Source organism: Leptonychotes weddellii, chromosome 11 (genome assembly GCF_054177405.1).
Source record: "Leptonychotes weddellii isolate Sample4059 chromosome 11, ASM5417740v2, whole genome shotgun sequence".
Lineage (NCBI taxonomy): Eukaryota > Metazoa > Chordata > Mammalia > Carnivora > Phocidae > Leptonychotes > Leptonychotes weddellii.
The window spans coordinates 8,202,103-8,222,865 of NC_138379.1; the positions used below are offsets into that span (position 1 = coordinate 8,202,103).

Here is a 20,763-nt window from a genome sequence, read left to right on the forward strand (position 1 = left end):
TGCCCTCCTGCTAGAAATGGGGAGAGTGGGATGTGATACCCTTTTACAAATCTGGAGCCAGAAGGGAACCTGGCATCTTACCACTCTCTCCTCTGGTTCCCAGCTCCCTGGCCCTGGACAAAGTTACCATCACTTTTTATTGAAGTGAAAAACAGTTGAGATATGAATATTCCCTAAAGCCACTTTGGAATACTTTCAAGCATAGTTTCACAGCGAAACAGGGAAAAGGACAAGATTGCACAAAGGGCTGGATCACCCACTTGGAGAGCTGGTTCTAGAAAGAGAACTTTGGCTTCACGCACAAAGGAAGAAGGGAGTGGGAGGCGTTGGGGTGGAGGGATGGAGGCCTGCTGCTTGTCCAGGATGTCCCCCTGTGCACAGTGACAGGCTGTTAGGGAGACATCTTAGTAAAAGGGGTCGTGAGCAGTCTGGCAACCTGCCAACCCTCCTTGTACTGGAGACAAAGATGTTGGCCTGACAAACCTGTTGAGGTGATTTCCTAGTGCATTTACCACTTTACCAGACCCCAAACTACCCAAGGAAATGGATCTCTTTTAAAAAAACAAAGCCACTTGAAAATTTGTCCAACTATCTTATTACAGTAAGTGCTGAAGTAGGCGTCCTTTCTCATCTTAATTCTCGACCTTAGTGAAACTCTTGCATTCCAAGGCCTGGCAGGTCTTATTTTATTTTATTTTTTTTAAGATTTATTTATTTATTTGAGAGAGCGAGAATGAGAGAGAGAGACAGAGAGCACATGAGAGGGGGGAGGGTTAGAGGGAGAAGCAGGCTCCTCGCCGAGCAGGGAGCCCGATGCGGGACTCGATCCCAGGACTCCAGGATCATGACCTGAGCCGAAGGCAGTCGCTTAACCAACTGAACCACCCAGGCGCCCCATGGCAGGTCTTATCTTAAAGTGATTTTGTTGGGCGCACACTCTCCTCCTTTCTAAACATGCCCAGGGGTGATCAGTTTGGGAAAGGCAAAGGAGAAGGAAAAAGAAAAGAAGAGGACCTTTTCCACCAACATTCTCCTGGGGTCTAGAAAGGGGTTAACATGGCCCCGGTGAGAGCTGGGGGCTACCTGCAGGGGCTGTGGGGGGGAGCACTGGCAGGGATGGGGGGGTCCAGTTTGGGTTTGAAGAGGTCTCAGGGACAAGACCCCCCCGCCATCCCCGCCCCCCAGCCCCAGCTGTAGCTGGAAGAATGGAATGTGTGTGCTGACCAGACCTGCCTGGCTGAGGCTGTGGGAGGCACGAGGCCATCCCAAGAAACCACAGGGAATAGTGTGAGGAGATAAGGAGGCCAAGTGCTTTGTGCTCTTAAGATAACACTGTCTCCTGTAGAGGGGAGTTCCTCAGAGCCCAGCCACTGAGATTCCAGGCTGCTTCGCACCAGGGCTGCTGATTTCTGAGGGGCCCCGGAGGCCTCTGACCAGCCTTCCCTTTGTTCTTAGTACACATCCCCCAGCCCTCACCAGCCGGGCTTGCGGCCCTTTTCACATGTACCAGAGGCCTCTGGGCATTGGGTCCTGTAATTCCTCTGGCCAGCAGCGCCCTGGCCACCCCCTTGGCCCATTATTCCTCAGTGTCTGATACAGCTCTCACCCCTCAGGAAAGCTTTGAGGGATCGTGTCTGAGATCCGGGTTAGAACCCCAGCCCCTAGGAAGTCAGCAACCTCCTCACATGTTTACAAGTGGCGTTGGGCTGGTTCTGGCAGGCAGCTCTTGGAAGGTGCGAGAGTGGGAGAAGGGAGAACCCTGCCGTCTCCCCTGTGTGGCTTCCAGATCAGGAAGGCCGGGCTCAGCAGGCCCGGGACTGGAGGGGCGGCAGCTCCTGGTTCTCACACGGAGGGTGCATAAAACCCTCTGGAGGGAGCTGGTTAAAAACTCCCAAGATGCTGATTGCATCCTCGCATTTTTTTTTTTTTGAAGATTTTATTTATTTATTTGTCAGAGAGAGAGGGAGAGAGAGAGAGAGCACAAGCAGGGGGAGAGGCAGAGGGAGAGGGAGAAGCAGGCTTCCCGCTGAACAGGGACTCGGATTCGGGGCTCGATCCCAGGACCCTGGGATCATGACCTGAGCCGAAGGCAGACGCTTGAACTGACTGAGCCACCCAGGCGTCCCGTAGCATTTTTTTTCTTTATTGTGGTAAAATATACATAATCGAAACTTGACCATTTTAATCTTTTTTTTTGAGATTTTATTTATTTATTTGAGAGAGAATGAGAGACAGAGAGCACGAGAGGGAAGAGGATCAGAGGGAGAAGCAGACCCCCCGCCGAGCAGGGACCCCGATGCGGGACTCGATCCCGGGACTCCGGGATCATGACCTGAGCCGAAGGCAGTCGCTTAACCGACTGAGCCACCCAGGCGCCCCCATTTTAATCATTTTTTAAGTGCACAGCCTGGTGGCATGAAGGACATTCACGCTGTTGCACAACCATCACCACCAGCCATCTCCGGAACTTTTTCATCTTTCCAAACAGAAACTCTGTCCCCGTGAAGCCCTCACTCCCCGCTCCCCCTCCCCCAGCCCCTGGCAGCCACCCTTCCATTTCTGTCTCTGTGGATTGACTGCTACAGGGATCTCCGATAAGTGGGATCACACGGTGTGTGTCCTCTTGTGTCTGGCTTCTTTCTCTGTCACAACATGTTAAACAAAGGCCCCTGGGAATCCTCGTGTAGGGGTCTGGATCACGCTGAGAAATTCTGGTGGCCGCGGGGAGGGGGGAAGGGGAGAAGCATCCTGGCACAGCCTTTGAGGGCCAAGTTGACAGGGAGGGTGAGGCAGGAGGGAGTCAGGCAGTGTGGCCGGAAGGGCGGACAGGGGGAGGTGAGGGTGGTGGTGACAGAGGGGCCCTGGGGTGGGCAGCGGCTGGCTTCTGGTGAATATTGCTTAGGGCAGGGTGTTGACCAAGGCCTGGGAGCTCAGGGCAGAGGGACAGTGGAGGGAGAGGTGTGTGGACCAGTCAGTTCCGGGAGGGTCCTTGAGCTGTGGGTCACAGGCCAGGGTGAGGTGCTGACAAGGGGAGATCGGAGCCGGGAAGGAGCTGGGGTGCGGTGGGGTGTGTGAGGGCCACAGAAGGTGAGATAAACCAGAGGGGGAGGGGCCACATGGGTCAACCCAGGCCTAGAGGCAAATGGTGGGAAGTCCAAGGAGGCGAGTAGGGTCGAAAGACGTGGGAAAGTGGGCCTGTGGGCACAGGAGAGAGATCTGATATGGGGCCAACGCTTTGCCTCAGTCTGGAGATTGCTCATACTTCCTCTTGAGGAGGTGCCAGTTTATGGGCAGTGTGACCCTGAGGGTCCAGGGCGTGGGAGTGGCACAAAGGGCAGCCCTACTTCCAGCCCAGCTCAGGTCTTGATCTCAGGACCATTGAGTCTGAGCTCTGCGTTGGGCTCAGGGTGGAGTCTGCTTGTCCCTCTCCCTCCCTCTCTGCCCCTCCCCCCCACCTCTCTCTCAAGTGCTCTCTCTCTCAAATAAGTAAAATCTTTAAAAAATAAATAAATAGGGGCGCCTGGGTGGCTCAGTTGGTTAAGCAGCTGCCTTCGGCTCAGGTCATGATCCCAGGGTCCTGGGATCGAGCCCCATGTAGGGCTCCTTGCTCAGCAGAGAGCATGCTCCTCCCCTGCCTGCCGTTCCCCCTGCTTGTGCTTGCTCTCTGTCTGTCTCTCTCTCTCTCAGTCTGGTTCTCTCTGTGTCAAATAAATAAATAAAATCTTAAAAAATAAAAAAATAAATAAAAATAAAAATTGGTAAAAAATGTTTAAGAGAAAAGACTTAATAAAACAAACAAACAAAAAGGATACAGCGAGAAAGTGGCTCTTGGCAAACCAGGATGAGGACTCTCACCAGAAACCCCCATGCTCTGGCACTCTGAGGGCAGATTTCCAGCTTCCAGAACTGTGGGATACATTTCTGTAGTTTAAGCAACCCATCTCGAGTATTTTTGTCCTAGCAGCCCAAGCTATGGTGCACAGAGCAGCCCCCCCTCCCCCGCAACAAGGAATTATCCAGCACAAAATGTTTCAAGTGTTGCTGTAGAGAACCTCTGCACCAGGGCTGCATGAACTATTTGTAGTCAGCAAGCTCTCCCCAAGGAGTGCCGGCCTCCCCGTGTGGCCCGTAGGATGCCTCTGTGCTCATCCCTGCAGCTGCAGGAGGCTGGAGGCTCTTGCCCAACAAAAGTTCCTCCCGGATCCTTCTCCCGTATTGGTGTAAATAAAATCAGAAATTCTCTGACTCCAGGTGGAGGAAGCATCTGTGATGAACAGCAGGGAGGGTTCGTCCTGGAGGGATCGCAATAGGGCCCAGCACCTTATATATTCTATTTCTTCTACGGAAATGCACCAGCTGGGTGAGCACGGGATTCTTGTGAATAAAGACATGAGAGAGAAGGTTGGTGGGAGGTGATGATCTGATGTCAGCGGTCATTCACAAAACTTGACCTTGTCCAGCTGGGGTGAGCACCCATCGGATCCTTTATCAGGTCTCATTCTGCGGCTGCGTGACAAAGCATTGGGATGATTAGCTGAGTTTTGAAACTCTTAACTTGTGTGGTTTTGGTGGCTAGGAACTGGAGTTCTAGCTACAGGAGTTGTTCTCTAAATTCTGAGTTTTTTTTCACGTAATTTTTGGTTTGCGATCGAGCACTCATACATGGATGAACTGTGCTTCCTGTTTTCCCCATGTTTTCCACTTTATGGACTCAGGCCATCTTTCACGTCACCTTCTCTGTGCCCGACATCTCTCCCCCTTGGCAAGTTACCTGTTCCTTTATCTGTACCTATATGGCATCTTAAACCCCCCTCAACCAAGCTTTTATTATAGTCTGGTTATGTGAACATAATTCCAATATAATTAATATAACTAATATAATTCTTCCCCAGTGGAAGATTCTGGAGGGTAGGGACCATGTGTTGTTTACTCATCTTTGAGCCCTTGGCACTGGAGCTGTGTCTGACCCAAGATCAGCCTTCAGGAAGTGTTTGCTGAGCTGAATTGAACTTCAAAAGAATGAACTGTATGCAACAACTTCATGGGGAAAATGGCAAACGTGGGCCACTGATGATGTCAATTACGTCGTCTCAGTCTCCCCTTAGCTTAGCAGGGTGTGCTGGGAGCTGCCTGAGAGAGTGGCCTTCTCTCTTTCTCAAACCAATTACAGCTTCTAGCATGCTTTCCTCAGTGTCAAAAAGCTTGAGTATTTCAAGATGCATTTTTGGAATGCTAATCGAGCCATGGTGGAGACTAGAAACATCGAGAAGCTTGGGTGTTTCTAGCATGTGTATGCTCTCAGAGATCACTGCAAAAGTTTGAATTGTAGATTATGCATTTTCTTTTAAGGAAATGCAATGATATTACTTTGAAGGCTATGCTTTAAGTGTATTGAACTAGGCTGTGAGGAAGGACGTAGGCTCTGTATAACTACCAAGTAAACCAGGTCATTTAAAAGGGAAACCTGGGGACCATGATGAGTATGCAAATGACTCAGGGTTAACATATTGCTTGTAAACAGTTTATCGTCTCACATAGTTAAAATGCTTCCTTATCTTCATTTTACTGTTACTGTGCTTAGTAGCCTCTGTTTAGATGATCACAAACTCTCAATCAGGGGAATGTTTGAATTAATAAGGTTTTATTTCATTCCTTGATCTAACAAGTATGTATTGAATGCCCGTTATGTTCCAGGTCCCGTAGATAGCAATGAACAGATCAAGTCCTTGCCCTCTTGGAACATTCTAGTGAGGCAAGACGTGATGATTGTTGGCAGAAGGGGAGGAAATATCTAGAACATAGAGCTGACAGAAACTGCTGATGGATTGGATATGTGGGGGCAGTGGTGAGAGAGGGATCAAGGATGACGCCTACATTTTTGGCCTGAACAACTGGCAGAATGCCCCTGCCCTTTACCAAGTTGGGGGAAACAGGGAGAAAAGAATCTGGGAAAGAAAACCCAAAAGTTCCATTAGGGGCATGTTACGTTTGGGACCTCCAAGGGGGACGTCAAGGACACAGATGCGCTTACAGAGTTCTGGTGTTCAGGGGAGCAGTCCAGGCTGGAGATACAAACTGGGGGTCATACTGGTTTCTCAGGATGGCTTAAAACAACAGAAATTTATTGTCTCTTGGTCTGGAGGCTGCAAGTCCAGAATAAAGGTGTTGTCAGGGCCATTTGCCCTCTGAAGTTTCTAGGGAAGACTAAGACTCTTTCCTTGTTCTTCCTGGCTTCTGGTGGCTGCTGGCTTATGGAACCTCCATTTCTGCCTGTTCACACACATGGCCATCTTCCTTCTGTACATGTCTGCGTCTCTTTGTCCAAATTTCCCTCTTATAAGGACCCCAATCTTTGGATTAGGGCCCACCCTAAACCAGGAGAGTGTGGGATCTAGAGCAGTGCCTGGTTCACGGGGAGACATGTTATAGAAATTCAGAGTAGGCATTTAGCTACGTTTATAGCCATTTCACCCAAGCACGTGCTCATTCTTGTAGCTATTCATTCGTATTCTCTTAGAAGTGTTAGTCTGTAATCAATAGGAAATAAAGATGCAAAAATCTTCGATCCCTCACCACAGGTTGAGTAAGACAGGAACTCAGAATTCACTTTGGATTTGGCAGTATGGGTGGTCTTGACCATGGAGGTTTTGTTGGAGGAAAGAGGAGCCCCCCCCACCCCGCCGCCCTGCCCCCTGGAGTGGAAGCTATGGACCAAGAATGGCAGATGTGAAAGGATTCAGTGTGCACAGGTAGAGCTGTGCTTGGAAGGGCAGCGAATCAGGTTGGTAGGAGGGGAAAAAAGTGGGGTCAAGGGAGATGTTTCTTATTCTTTAGGGTGGGGCATCTTAGACCATGTCTGCATGGTCAGGGGAAAGGGTCAGTGGACAGGGAGAGGCGGTTGAGGCAGAAGAGAGGGTGATGCAGGACTGGACCCCGCAGGCTGGCAAGAGGGGGTGGTACCCCGTGTCCCCCCGGAGGGTGGGCTTCCCATGGGAAGGAGCGGGGGGAGCACATCTGTGTTTAGAGTGACTTCCCCAGTTTTAGCCCTGAAAGTCCCACATCCTGGGAAAGCTTTAAAACGGAAAGTTCCATGTCCCAGGGCCACTCCCCTGCGCCCAGTCCCAGGCAAACCAGGACAGGTGGTCACTCTATCAACAGAACTGGCCTGAAGGGAGAGTTGGATGCTGGGAGGCTGAGGGCTTGATGGAGGGAAGATGAGGTAGCCTTTGATGGTGGCTTCTATTTTCTGGGTGACAAAAGGGGTGAGGTCATGCACTGGGAGCAGAGTCAGGGAAGGAGGCCGGAGGGGAGAGGAGAAGGTGTGGAATAGCCATCTTGGGAAGGGGGTAAGGTAACTTACTAAGAAATGGAGTAGCATTTCCAGGCAGTGTTGGGTGGTACCTTGAGATGTGTGGTCGTAAACTTAAAGGGATACCAGTCAGAGTGACAGTGGGGATTCTGCAAAAATCCAAACGGCTAGCATTCCGTCATAAGTGATTTGTTGGAACATAGGACACTTACTGGGTTGTCCTGGAATATGGTGAAAATGGATACATCATTAGAAACACATTCCTGGTCTGTAGGACTTCCAGATAAAAATAGAGCAGAAGCCATCTCTCCTGAGAATAGATTAATGACAGACACTTTCACTCCGACCTTTGATTTCTTCACTTACAGGCTGTTCACAATGACAGTGCGGACCTGGTCATGTTGTCCACACCCCTTGTATCTCCTCTCCTGCAGAAACACCTCAGTGGCTTGCTCATACCAAATACTTCTTTGCCATTTGCAGTTACGATGATTCGCACAAGCAACAATTTAACAATAACGGAAATAAAAAGTTACCGCCCAGCTTGATTCCACAGATCTTCAAGTGAAAGGAGTTTAGCTGGATTGCCGATTTTGGCTCATTCTGCCTATTCTCTTGGCAGATTTTATTTATTTATTTTTTATTTATTTGAGAGAGAAAAAGAGAGGGAGAGAAAGATTGAGAGAACAAGTGGGAGGAGGGGCAGAGGGAGAAGCAGACTCCCTGCAGAGCAGGGAGCCCAATGCAGGACTCAATCCCAGGACACTGGGATCGTGATCTGAGCCGGAGGCAGATGCTTAACTGACTGAGCCACCCAGGTGCCCTCTTGGCAGATTTTAGATGTGTGATCAAAGTAGGTAATTCAAAAAGTAGCAAGGTATCCTTATATTTGGAGTTAGAACACCTGGATTCGAGTTATGCCCCTACTGGGTTTTGGTCAGGTGACCTTACGAAGCTCACATAACCCGCAAGCCTTAGTTTTGTCATAAAAATGTAGCTAAAACTACATTTGCCTGCTGCTTTGTAAGCTCTGTAAAGGAAAATGTTGTGTGTCAAACATAGGCTGGCTATTTGCTCTGATGGTTGGCCGCGTGGTTCTGTGATTCTTTGGTAGATTCCAATTCTGTAGCTTTAATAATAGGGACAGAGAAAACTGCTGATCCACTGGGTGTGGCAGCTGAGCTCTGGATGACCGTCAGTAATGAGGCGCTGGACTAGGGACCAGGGATGAAGTGAGTGCAGGGCAGGGGTGGAGGGAGTGAGGCACGGGTGTGGGGTGGGGATTGTGGTAAGAGAGGGAAAATTCTAGACCTAAGAGTGGAGTTCTTCCAGGCACTGGTAAGCCGTAGGGGCTGCCTTAAAATGGGATTATGGAAATAATGTCCTGGGTTCTCTGTTTTAGAATGCAGGGGAGCGAGGAGGCCAATTTAGAAAGTTTACTTGTTTGTTACTTAAGGTTTTCGCCTTCAGCTATTCAGGAAATTTTACTCTGTAAAGTGACTCATTCATTCCCTAAGGGTTCCCCATAGCCAGGGTTTTACTGGGTCAACCACAGAAGCATCAATTCCTGGAAGATTGTTTCCATTTTGTCACGGACTATAACTTGGAGGTCATATTTTTGAATGCTCAGTTATGGAGAACTCAAAATACTTTTTAGAAATTAGCTGTAAAATCCTTAGGTGCTGCTTGACGATCTCCAGATTAGTTACTTTTAATGTACTTAAAAAGGCAACTTGGAGTCCAATTCTACCACCATAGAGACACCCCCCTTCCAGGAAATCCACCTTGCCTCCAGTCACTGAGGTGTCCTTTGGTCTTCTTGCCTTGATCTCAGCCTCTGCCTTAAAATCCCACAATTCTCCTCTCTCTGCTTTCCACAGCTCAGAGCTTGGTCTCCTGCTTCTCTCTTCATAGCCACCAAAGAACTCCCCACCCCTTTAATCTTATTTCTTTATTAATTACTATTATTATTTTAGAGATTTTATTTATTTATTTGAGAGAGAGAGAGAGAGAGAGAGCACAAGCAGGGGGAGGGGCAGAGGGAGAGGGAGAAGCAGGCTCCCCGCTGAGCAGGGAGCCCGATGCGGGGCTCCATCCCAGGACCCTAAGATCATGACCTGAGCTGAAGGCAGACGCTTAACTGACTGAGCCACCCAGGCGCCCTTATTATTTTTTTTAAAGTAAACTCTTTCCTGCGACGTGGGGCTCTAACTCATGACCCAGAGATCAAGAATTGCGTTCCTCCACCAACTGAGCCAACCAGGCACCCCCCCCCACCCCCTTTAATCTTTTTTTAAAAAGTTATCACAAAAATCAAATTCTACCAGTTATTTCAAATAACTCAAAACTGTTTAAAGTGAAAAGTGAAAGTCATCCCCACTGCTCTTCCCAGGATAACCCCTATTCTCTCTGGGTAAGCTCCTCAGGCTGAAGGCTTCGGCACTGTGTCCATGGGATCTAGTTCTAGCTCCTGGAGCTCTGGTCCCTCCCTTCTGCTGCACGTTGTCATGAGGGTCTCTCATTTCAGATACAGCAAATCTTCGGATTCGTTGGCAGGTCCCACTGTGGACAGGGCTTAAGTGACCTGCAAGAGATGTTTCCTGTGTATGGCCTTGAGAAATATATTTGACCTCTGTGTCCCTCAGTTTCTTATCTGTAATGTGTGGGGGGTTAAGACACCATGGGCCTTAAGCACTCTTTGCTCTAACCCATCCATGTGTCTAGCCTCTTCCCCCTCAATTAATATTTGTTTTCTTTTTCTGCTGTTGTCTTTTTTTTTTTTGCCCATAGCCCCAAAGGGCTTGTGTCGAGGTGCAGAGATCAGAGAGCTGGAGTCACCTTTTGGTTGGCTCGCTATGTGACCCTGCTAATCATGTGGCCCTTCTGGACCTTAGTTTTCTCATATGAGAAATGAGGGACCAGGACTGTCTGATCTCCAGGAGACTTTCTGGTTCTGACACCCCATGATTCTCACGACCTCCTCCTACCCAGGGGTGACTCCTCTGATCTTAAGGGAACACTCAGCTCAGGGCAGGTGTTTGTTGCTTTCAGCACAGGGTGGTGATGGTAGGTTTTGGGCAGGGGACAAACTGGGGGAGCTGGACTCTCTTCTAGAGTCCCTGAGTCAGCTCCTCATGGTCTGACTTCATTTTTTCGTCTGGAGTGCTGTGAAATCCCAGAACATCACCCACGCCCACTCTTAACGCTGAGTACATTTGGGGCACATTCCAACACCAAGTAGGAGCCATTTGGAGATGACGATCTCATCTGCGAGCTTGGAAGCCCCTGCTCCTTGTCCTTGTGTGTGATTTGAAGGGAGCTAGGATGGCTAGCCATCCCGGCTTGCCCTGGACTGTCCCATGTCCCAGGAACCCCAGGGCCATACCAGGACAGTTGGGTCCCCTACCGATGTTCCCCATCAGGGCCTGGCCCACTTCTTGAGTGGGCTAAGGAGCCGGCAGGGCAGTGAGACTAAGAATCAGCTGGGGTGCCTGATTATTGCAGATTCCTGGGCCCCACTCCGGAGAGCCTGATTCAGTAGATCTGGAGCCGGGGACTGGGAAATCGCGTCTAACAAAGCCTCCAAGTGCGTCTGGTGCTGGTGTTTCAGGTACTGCATCTTGAGACACACTCGGTACTTGTGGCGATGCGGGGAAGAGAACCCGCTCCTGCCTTCACATTGCTCGTACCATAGGCAGGAGAAGCCTGGGGAGGCGGGGGTGGGGGGGGGCTACTAATCACGCTTACATTGAAATGAACACTGTTAAATGAGTAGCATGAGGACCAAGGGATTTTATTCCTCCTCTCACCCTCCAAAGTAATTCAGTGCTTACAAAGCTCGGCTTTGTTCATTAAGAGAGTTGACTTGGCATTTTTCTGCAGGGGGCCTGCAGGGAGGGTGAGTTAGTTGCAAGAGATGACCATTCCCTGCAGTTTATGTCAGACTCCCCTGTCTCACCACCACCCTTGCTTGGTCTGCTGCATCGTGGGACCCCTCTGGTGGAAGGACAAGGGAACCATCTCTAAGACCCATGGTAGCTCTGACCTTCTGGCATGGGGGGGAGGGGGTGAGGAAGCAGCCCTGGTCTTTTTCTTGGTAGGTAGCTGTCATTTCTATTGCTTATGAGCTAACACTTTTCGTAAGGTGAATCGATGAACTTGAGTCCCCAAGGGCACTTAGCTACAGGAATGATTTGAAGAGGACCCAAGATGGCTTGTGAAGGACGAGCTTATTGATGGTTCCAGTGGGTTGCTCAGTGCCCGCTGCCAAAGAACAAAGTGGCAGAGGCATCCCTCGGAGGGGAGAGGAACGAAGTCACGGCTCCACAGGTCTTCAGATGAGGAATGCGAGGTTCATGGGCTCCGGGCAAGACCTGCCACCACTGGGGTTCCAGGAAGGTGCTATGGGGCCATGCACCACCACTGGCCATGTTGGCTCTACCCATCCAGCTGGTCTGAGAGCTGGGCTTGGGGGGGCTGTCTTAGTTCAGGCTGCTATAACAGGATACCGTAGACTGGGTGGCTTATTAACTATAGAAATGTATTTCTCGTAGCTCTGGAAGTCTGAGGTCAGGTTCTGGTTCTCTTTTGGGTTGCAGCCTGTCAACTTCTCGCTGTGTCTTCACATGGTGGAAGGAAGTGATGGAGTTCTCTGAGGTCCCTCATATAAGAGCACTAATTCCATCGCAAGGGCCCCACCCTCATTGCTAATCACCTCCTGAAGGCCCCGCCTCCTAATATCATCATGCTCTGTGTGTGTGTGTGTTTGTGTGTGTGCGCGGGGGAGTGGGTAGGATTTCAGCAGATGAATTCTGGGGGGACACAAACATTCGGTCTGTTGCAGGGTCCTTCCAAGGACTGGTGCCCTGGGCACCACCTGGGCTGTGTTGTGATGGCTTCAAGTTGAATCCTGTCTGAGTCGTTTATCTGCTGGCTGTGACCTTGGGAAAAGCATTAACTTCTCTGAGCTTCAGTTTTCCCATTTGTAAAATGGGGTAACGTTCCCTGTGTTGTTGAGAGGATTGAATGAGATAAGCATACGAACTGCTTTAGCACAATGCCTGGTGCGGAATAAAGGTTAGGCTTTATTATTATTAGTGACAGAAAGTGGTAGAGGCCTGTAATGAGGTCTGTATTAATTTGCTCAGGCTACCATAACAAAACACCACAGAACAGTTCCAGAGCCTGGAAGTCCAAGATGAAGGTGTCGGAGGTCTGATTTCTTCTGAGGCCTCTATCCTTGACTTGCAGACGGCTGCCTTCCCACCTTGTACTCACGTGGTCTTTCCTGCATGCACGTGAGTCCCTGTGTCTCTTTGTGTGTACAAATTTCCTCTTCTTATGGAGACACCGGTCAGACTGGATTAGGACCCACCCTATGGGCTTATTTTAACTTAATCACCTCTTTAAAGACCATGTCTCCAAATAGAGTCACATTTTGAGCTGATGGGGGTTAGGGGTTCCACATATGGGTTTAGGGACACAGCTCAGCCCATAACAAGGGCCAGTCTCCGGGCCAGGACCTCTGAGGGTCAGACAGAAAAGGCCCCCTCTAGGGAGCCAGACACGAGAGTGGGGTGCAAGCTCGTGTGGGGGCCGTGTTGTGGTCACCCAGGCAGCACATCCCATTGGACCATGCTGCCAACTGCAGTGAGTCTAGGATTATGGTTGATGCCTGGGTTTGCCTGGGCCCCAGCCTGGCACGTGTGGTTGAGATCAGCTCCACGGGTGGAGTTGGGAGGTGAGTGTATGGGATATGGAAGGAGGAGCAGATGGTAGCTCTAGAAGAAACATGAAGATCACATCCATGGGAATTAGGGAGACAAAACAAAGGCAAGGTTGGGGACCTCTGGGCTCCCAGCCCAGTTCCTTAGGGTTCACAAAACTCTTGCTTGCTTTCAGTGGGTCAGGAAACCCTTTTAAGAAAGACAATGTGATAGGCTCTCCAGTAGAGGCTGTCGGCCATTTAGGGCCTTCTCATGGATCCAGTCCATGCATTTCTTTAGAAAGTGCAAATCTGGGCTTCAGCAAACAACCAGGTGGCTGGGTGCCTTTTAAGGACAGGCCTAGAGCCCAGCATGGGGGCAAGTGTGCCAGTCCACTAACTTTCAACCCAAGGATGAGCTCATGGAGGTCACTTGTCAAGCCCCCTCCTCTTCTCCCCACCCCCCACTCTTCTCTTCCACAGGGGTCCTCTTGAGCTACTTTGTGGACTTTCCCAACATCCTGGCATATTTGTTCCTGCCTGGGTTCCTGGACTGAGCATCTCCTTACCCGCCATTCGGCTTTGATTTTGGCTGAAGGCGGGGTCCTGAAGATGGCATCCTGGTGGCTTGTTGCTGGAGTGAGGGTGGGCAGTTCCCGTTGTCGCCACGAACATTCTAGCTCCCTCACCTTGATCTTAAGGCTGTCTTGGTTTCAGCCTCTTATTCACGTCAATTTTAAGTGGTTTGGGATTTGATGGTTTCTCTGTTCATAGTCATTCTGAGGGTGCTAGAGGTGGGAGATGGCATTCTTTTCAAACCCTTTGGCTGTCTCCAAATTAACTTAGAGTTTCTGACCGTGCACATGGCAGAGGGTATTTAGACACAGTCCTCTTATGAGAGGATGTGTTCCTGGGGCAGAGGCCTTGAGTCCAGACTAGAATTCAAACTATATCTCCTACTTAAAGGGTCTTCTCAAGCCACCCCTTCTTCTAAGGGACCTGAAGCACTGGAGGACTCGCTCAGCTCCTATGGGCACTGGGTTGTAACCTTCTTGGAAGACAATTGTGCAGTGACAAATGCAAGTCCTGGGTTCAAATCCTGACTCTGCTGTTGATGAGCTGGGTCTCCTGGGGTGTTTCTGAGTCTCAGTTTCCTCATTTCTGAGTCACTGTACCTGACACATATTAAGTACTCAAAAAATCATGGCTGATTTTATTATTTTAAAAAAAATTTTCTTTATTTGAGAGAGAGAGAGAGAGAATGAGCGGGGGGCGGGGAGAGGCAGAGGGAGAGGGAGAAGCAGACTCTCCACTGAGCAGGGAGTCTGACATGGGGCTCCATCCCAGGACCTGGAGATCATGATCTGAGCCGAAGATAGATGCTTAACCGACTGAGCCACCCAGCCCCCCCTGATTTTATTCTTATTGTTTTCACTCATTCAACTTCCTCAACCCAAATGGCGTTGAGTATAGTGGTTTCCCCTGGAATGAGGATAAGGTGGAAGAAATTACCCTGGAGCCATGCTGGTCCTCAGGGAAGCTGATGAGTGACAAGTTGGACAAGAGTGGTAACAGCCAGCCCTAAGGCACTGCTCGGTGGAAGAACAACCTGAATTGTGGGAGAAAGCAGAGACAGGTTTAAAATATCTGAAGCACGCCTTCTGACATGTCAAGATAATGCTGTTTACCCTTCTGGAAATGCAGTGCCTAGCTATGCATGGGGTTTGGAGGTGGGATGCCCCTGGGACATCTGACTTTGTTTTGGGGAGCAGATGGGCATAGGTTCCTCATATTATTCTTGCAAAATTTGCAGAAACCCCTCTTACAACTTCACGGGTCTCATTGTGTGAGTCCTGGAAGAGCTCAGACTCAGGGGACAGGGGTTGTGGAAGACACCTATTGACTTTGATCTCCATCACCCCCCACCTTGGGAAGTCTTAGATGGAGGTCAAATAAAACCATGGCAGGGACGGCAAGAGCACTAATGTGGCAGTCACTGGGGGACTGCTCTCACAGTGCCTGCCTGCCTTCTCCACCCTCCAAGTAAAAGCAGCTGGTAAGAAACTGCAGGAATCCAACTGACCCCCCCAATCCACAGTCACATGGGATCAGAGCCCCCTCCTGCAGACAGTGCAATGGAACAGGCTTTGTGGCTTGGTAGATAGAACCTCAGGCTCCAGAGCAGGGCTGCGTTCAGGTCTAGCTCCCCACTTACAAGCCGTCCTTTTTTAAAAAAAATTTATTTATTTATTTGAGAGGGAGGGGTGGGGAGGGATAGAGGGAGAGTGAGAGAGAGAATTTCAAGCAGAATCCCTGCTGAGCGCGGGGGAGCTATACTCCATCCCATGACCCTGAGATCATGACCTGAGCCGAAATCAAGAGTTGGACGCTTGACCTGAACCACCCCGACACCCCCACAAGCTGTTCTGAATTAGCCTCTGCTTCCCCCTTGCTAGAAAGGGGATAATAATAGCCACGCACATCATAGCAGTGTCGTACAGATAAGATGAGACTATAAATGTGAAATCCTGGGCACATAGGAAGAAATGTTATCTGTTATTCTGATTACTCTCTTTGCAGTGGGATTTGTGATCTGCCTGTAGGCTTCTTGGGAATATACTGCTAATTGTCACACACACTGAAGTGCCATCTGTCCTGTGATATTATTATTATATTTTTGAGACTAAGGGCTTTTGGGCTTCTGGAGAGCCTTTTTTTTTTTTTTTAAGGATTTTATTTTTTAAGTTATCTCTACACTCAGTGTGGGTCTCAAACTCACAACCCCAAGATCAAGAGTCCCATGCTCCACCGACTGAGCAGCCAGGCGCCCCTAGAGAGTCTTACTAGTAAGCATCCATTCTAAGCACTCCAGCAACTGTCCTGCCAGGTGGCTCGCTGGGCAAGGACCTGGGATGGGCACAGGGCGAGTGTCTGGGTTTGCAGAGGCACCTGGAAGAACATCGGACCAGATGACAACCTTTCTCTGACCCTACCTTTTGCCCTGGGCTGCATTCCCCAAACCGCCCATGTTATTTAAACTGAAGTCTCGGGGCGCCTGGGTGGCTCAGTTGTTAAGTGTCTGCCTTCGGCTCAGGTCATGATCCCAGGGTCCTGGGATCGAGCCCCGCGTCGGGCTCCCTGCTCTGCGGGAGGCCTGCTTCTCCCTTTCCCACTCCCCCTGCTTGTGTTGTCTGTCTCTCTCTCTGTCAAATAAAATCTTTAAAAAAAAATAAAAATAAAAAATAAACTGAAGTCTCGCCCCCAGGATTGTTCTGAAGTTTTGGTGGAGGAGAGATGAGTTGAGACCCGCCCTTGGCATGTGGAGGTGATACCACTGGTCCCAGCTAGAAGGGCCGGCTGAGATGTTGGCCCTTCCTGGAATCCTGAACTGGCCTCTCCACCAACCTTCCCATGGCTGCCTTTTGCAGATGTCATGAGCTTTCGATACTTACTGCAGTCAGCGTCTACTGAGTGGCAGCCGTTGTGCTAGGCGCCCAGAATCCAAGAAAGAGAGAGAGGTCCCAGTCCGTAAGTCCAACGAGCCTACGGCTTGTGGCTCTTGGACCTCCCTGCAGACAACTTCCTGTCTCCTCCCTCTGGTGGAGAAGGGCCAGGAGGGCGTTCTGCTCCTGGAGACAGCAAGAGCAGAGGCTTGGAGGTGTAACAATTCAGTACGTTCAGGAAGTGAGCAGCCCCAGATGGAGGAGTGGGTCATGTGGGTGGGTCATGGTGAGACCAGAGTCCTTATCTTTGGGGAGTGGGAGCCACTGGAGGTTTTTATATGGGGAAATGGCACGAGCTGGCTTTCGTTTTTCTTGTAATAGCTATCACAGCGATCCGTATTGAGCATTTCTTGTGATAGGCATTAACTAAAGGCTTTACCAAGTTTTTTCTTTTTCTTTTTCAAGATTTATTTATTTATTTTAGAGAGAGAGAGAGTGTGCACGCAAGTGAACGGTGGGGAGGGACAGAGGGAGAGGGAGAGAATCCTGAAGCAGACTCCCCGCTGAGCACAGAGCCCGATGTGGGGCTTGATCCCAGGACCCTGAGATCACGACCTGAGCCAAAATCAAGAGCCTGCGGCGTAATCGACTGAGCCACCCAGGCGCACCCCAAGTTACCTTATTTAAGCCCCTTCTACAGATGAGGCTGGGAGAGCCCACAAAGCCCAATCATGTAGCGGCAGACGAACCCACGTCTGTCCAACACCAAAGCCCTTGCTATTAACAGCCCCTCAAGGGCGCCTGGGTGGCTCAGTTGGTTAAGCGACTGCCTTCAGCTCGGGTCATGATCCCAGGGTCCTGGGATCGAGTCCCGCATCGGGCTCCCTGCTCGGCGGGAAGCCTGCTTCTCCCTCTCCCACTCCCCCTGCTTGTGTTCCCTCTCTCGCTGTGTCTCTCTCTGTCAAATAAATAAATAAAATCTTTAAAAAAAAAACAACAAAACAGCCCCTCAACCTCCCTGAACCTCAGCATCCCCGTCTATAATACCTGCCTCATGGGGTTGTCTTATGGACTTGGGGAGCATATGGGCACTTGGAACAGTGACTGGCACATTGTAAGCACTCAGCAAACGTTAGTCTCTGTTATTTTTGGTGTTGTGGTTGTTGTCTGTTGTAGAGAGCCCGCTCGCATGCCAGGTGTTGCGTGGCGCCTTGAAGTTTGAAACCACATGGGCTGATGTGAGTCACCTGCCCTAATAAAGACACTCCTGGGCGCCTGGGTGGCTCAGTTGGTTAAGCGACTGCCTTCGGCTCAGGTCATGATCCTGGAGTCCCGGGATCGAGTCCCGCATCGGGCTCCCTGCTCGGCAGGGAGTCTGCTTCTCCCTCTGACCCTCCCCCCCTCATGTGCTGTCTCTCTCTCTCAAATAAATAAATAAAATCTTTAAAAAAAAAAAATAATAAAGACACTCCTGTCAGAGCAGGGTGCTGACTAGGGTGCATGGCCCGAGTCTGCCTGCACCCACCCCAGCTGCGGCGGTTACCGACCTGGCACCTCGTTCTCTCTGTCCCAGGGGCCTCTCCAGCTCAGGTCTGAGTGGCCCTGTTCCCACAACTGCTTCTCTGAGGCTTCCTGCTGCACCCTCTGGTTTCAGTTTTGCTAAGGCTGAGCAGTGGCCCACCCCACCGGTGGCAGAATGGTGGGTGCCCTGGAGGCACTGAAGTCCCGGAGGCTGTTGAAAGTCTCCAGGTGAGACAAGGTCAAGGCTGGAAGGGCACAATCATGGGAATGGAGAGAGAAGACAGCTTTTGGGATATTTTGGATTTAAACTGATAAGATGTGGCAATCTAATCTCACAAGGAGAAGACAAAAGGAGATGTGAAGAATAAATAATATCTCTCACTTAAATGGCCTGATGACCCTACTGTTTCCCTGTCCATGCTTCCGTCAGTGGATCCCATCCATTCCCATGGCTTTATTTTATTTTATTTTTCCCCATGACTTTACATACGTTTCTAGGCTGACAATCTCTAAATTCCCAGTTCCCTAAGCTCCAGCCTTGAGTACTTAGCTGTCTCTTGCTCTTTTCACTTGGATGGCTCTCAGGCATTTCAAACATAACATCTCCAAAACAGAACCCCAAAAATGATTTGCCTGCCTCACCTCCAAACCTGCTTCTCCATCTCAATCAATGGTACGACTCTCCCTTGTGTTCAAGCTAGAAAATATGGGGATCATCTTTGATGCTTCCTACTTCCTCACCCCTGGAATCCCCCTCATCAGCTAGTCCCATAATTTCTACCTCGGGAGTACATCACAAGGGAAACACGTCACCATCAGCGCTGCTACCATCCTGGGCCAAGCTACCCCCATATCTCACCGGGGTGACTGTGAGTCCACATTGCCTCCCCTTTTCTACTCTGGCTCCAAATTCCAGCCACATTGATCTTTCAGGAACACAGATTCGACTGTTAATCATCTTACTTCATGAATTCCAAATGCACTTAGCATAACAACCACCACCTTCCCAAGGCTTACAAGGTCCTGCACAGATCTGAGCTTCATCTGACTTCCTCCTCCCCTTCACTCTTCTTCAGCCTCACTGGCTTCCTTGCAGTCCCCATAATATGCCAAGTCTTTCCTTCCTCGCGTCCTCACCCGTGGTTCACATTGTTCCCACTGTCTGGAATGCTGTGTCCCATCGTTGTCAGTTCCTTTTCATCCTTCAAACTTCAGCCTAAATGTTCCCTCTCAGGTCACTGCCTACGGCCTGAGGACATTCCACATCTTTCTCAACACCCTCTTTAGTTAATCATTTTATTCAGAGCATGCACTGATCACAAGTGAGATTTATTATTTGTTCATCTTGTTTATTAGTTGTCTCCCCCCGCTAGAGTGTCAACTCTATGAGGCCAGCCAGGCCTATAGAAGGTGCCAATAGATATTTGTTGAGTTGGTAAGCAGGTAGATGAAGAGGACATACACCTAAGCAGCAGAGAGGGCCAGGAGAATCCCGATATTCAAGGGGTGGGCAGAGGGGCTGTCAAAGGGTCATGGAGACTTGAGAATGAGGGACAGGAGAGAAGTGTCAGTAACCAAGAGAGTTGTGACATATTGGTTGGGGATGCTATTGGCTCCAGGTAATGGCACACCTGTCCAGTGATGATGTAGACAGAGGTGATTTTTCTCATAGTCAAAATGCTTGGCGGCAAAGCTCTGGGCCAGTGTTGCTGAGGTGCTCTTGGCCTTCCCTCAGCTTCAAGCATCACATCCTCACACAACTGAGTTCAAAGACAGGAAACAGGGAGCAGCATGGGGCAGACATCCTCCTCACATGTCTCTCTCTTATTGGTGGGGGGTGGGCTGCCCCCAGAAGACTCCAGCAGATGTTCCTCCATATTCTACTGGTTAGAAAGGATACATGCCTACCCTTGGACCAAGGTCTGTGCCCACCCTGTCGAAATAAAAAAATCTCTTTCCTGTCCTTGAACAAAGTTGGTCTTGTGCCAGCTAAGGAGAAGGGGAATGGCTTTTGAGCAGTGCTTGCTCTAGGTACATCTCACAAGGAGGAGTTTTTTTTTTCTGTTGGTTTGATTGATGTAGAGAGGTCAGGTAGGATGGGTATTGAGCAGTGGCTACTGGAGTTGATGCTTATAGCCTATTTGTGGCCCTTGAGAGAGCAGTTCCCATGGAGTGGTTGGGCTGGGCTGCCCACTGCAGGCTTAGGAATTAGTGGGAGCAATTTAGAAGAGGAAGATAGACTACCAGGAAGTTTGATGTTAAAGGTAAGAGGAAAGATGGGACAATCTCTGGCCACAGGAGGCAGACACAAAGAGATCTTTCTTGGGGCAGACTTGAAGATGTTTATTGGATGAGCCAAAGAAGCCAGCAGGGGAGAGTGGGAAGTAAGATGGGGTAGTTGATTCCCTTGTCCTGAAAGAGGCAGGGGATGGGTTCAAGTGCACAAGAGGTGGTGGCTGTTACTGGACCGAGTGGGGAGGCTTTTCTGGAGACTCAGATGCCTTCTGAGATGGGAGAAGGGTTGCAGGATGGTGAAGATGCCCAGGGATGAAGATTCCCCTCACTTTCCTTTGTGTGACAATGGGCTCATTTAGAGAGTGAACGGGTGACCTTGACCTTTCCAGCACCTTTGTTTTAACATTCTGATATAACAGACTAACGACAACAACAACAACAACAACCCCAGATCCATTTGTGTGGTTGTACACTGGAAAGTCCCAGGACAAAGCCTGATCCTTGGGTTTTATTGTTCAGGGGCGTGGTTATTACATCATGCTGTCCAGAGG

The 20,763-nt window shown here is 49.9% G+C and overlaps 1 protein-coding gene and 1 long non-coding RNA gene across 4 annotated transcripts in view; both read left to right on the forward strand.

Moving 5' to 3' along the window:
* Window positions 1–20,763, forward strand: part of AHNAK (AHNAK nucleoprotein) — a 59,963-nt gene that overhangs the window by 30,982 nt on the left and 8,218 nt on the right. The gene's annotated exons all lie outside the window — the stretch shown is intronic.
* On the forward strand, window positions 17,445–19,524 carry LOC145716042 (uncharacterized). Its single transcript, XR_014138373.1, has 2 exons — window positions 17,445–17,735; window positions 17,940–19,524. It is a non-coding gene; the product is annotated as an uncharacterized LOC145716042 (long non-coding RNA).